Raw genomic sequence first — 1,583 nt, forward strand, 5'->3', positions numbered from 1 at the left:
CCGGCCCCAAACAAAAATACTTTTGACTAGACACAAATGGAACATATACCTGACAAAGAATTCATATTTAGATTACATAAAAAAACTCCCACGAAACAGTAAAACAAACAAAAAACCCCCCAACCTAACGAAAAGGGCAAAAAACCTTAATAAACAGACACTTCATAAAATATAATGAGGATCAACAGCAAGCACGTCAAACAGTTCTCAACATCATTAGTCATCTGAAGAATGAAAATTAAAACTTATGACACAGCAGTTCAACTTGCTAAAGTAGCCAAAATAAAGACTATCGTCATTAGACGTTGCTGAGGTTGTGGCATACTGGTAACTCTCATATAATTATGGTGGAAGTGTGAAATGGTTCAAGCACTTTGGGAAACAATTTGGCAGTTTCTTAAAAAGCACACCTACCACCTGACCCAGCAGTTTTGCTCCCAGAGAAATGTGAAAAAACAACCTATGTCCACAAAATCATGTTCAAAAGATGTTCATAGCAATCTGATTCACAACAGCCCCAAACCCTAAAAATTCTCAATATCTATCAACAAGAGAAGGGGTAAACAAATTGTGCTATATTCACACAATGGAATACTGCTCAGCAATGAAAAGAAACAACTGAGACATGCAACATGGATAAATCTCTATAATATTGGCCAAAAGGAGTTGGACCCAGGCAAAAAATAATCTGATTCCAATTATATGATGTCCGTGAATAGGCAAAACTTATTTAAGTAGACAGAAGTAAACAAAACATGATTCCCTACACAGAAAATCCCAAAGAATCTCCCTGAAAAAACTACTAGAGCTAATAAACAAATTCAGCAAAGTTTCAGGGTACAAGATCAACACCCCAAATTCAGTTGTGTTTCTATATATCTGTGAAGAACAATACAAAAAGGAAAATTTTAAAAAATTCTATTTCCAGTAGCACTGAAAAGAATAAAATATCTAGGATAAATTTAACCAAGGTGAAAGGCTTGTATAATGTAAACAATGCGATCCCTATCAAAATTCCAACAGCATTTTTTGCAGAAATGTCAATCTTCAAATTCAATAGAATTGAAAGGGACACCAAATAGTCAAAACTCAAAATGGATCAATTACCTAAATATAAGAGCTAAACCCATTAAATACTAAAAAGAAAACATTAGGAGCAAATCTTTGTGACTGTGGGCTTGGTGATGGATTCTTAGATATGATACCGAAAGCTCAAGCACAAAAACAAACAAGAAATAGATAAGCTGCACTTCACCAAAATTAAAAACATTTATACTTTGAAGACATTATCACGAAAGTGAATGAGAGACAGAATGGTAGAAAATATTTGGAAATCATATATGTGACAAGGATTTAATATCCCTATAAACTCAACAACAAAAGGACAAGCCAATAAAAAAAATGGGCAAAGGACTTGAACAGACATTTCTCCAAAGAAGATATGCAAAAGAACTATAAACACATGCAAAGATGGTTAACATTAAACATTAAGGAAATACATATCAAAAACACAATAAATTGTTGGGCCGGCCCGGTGGCGCACTGCTACAGTGTGCCGCTTGGGAGTGTGGAGGCGCTCCCGC

This window comes from Galeopterus variegatus, unplaced genomic scaffold, assembly GCF_000696425.1.
Source record: "Galeopterus variegatus unplaced genomic scaffold, G_variegatus-3.0.2 Scaffold16942, whole genome shotgun sequence".
NCBI lineage: Eukaryota > Metazoa > Chordata > Mammalia > Dermoptera > Cynocephalidae > Galeopterus > Galeopterus variegatus.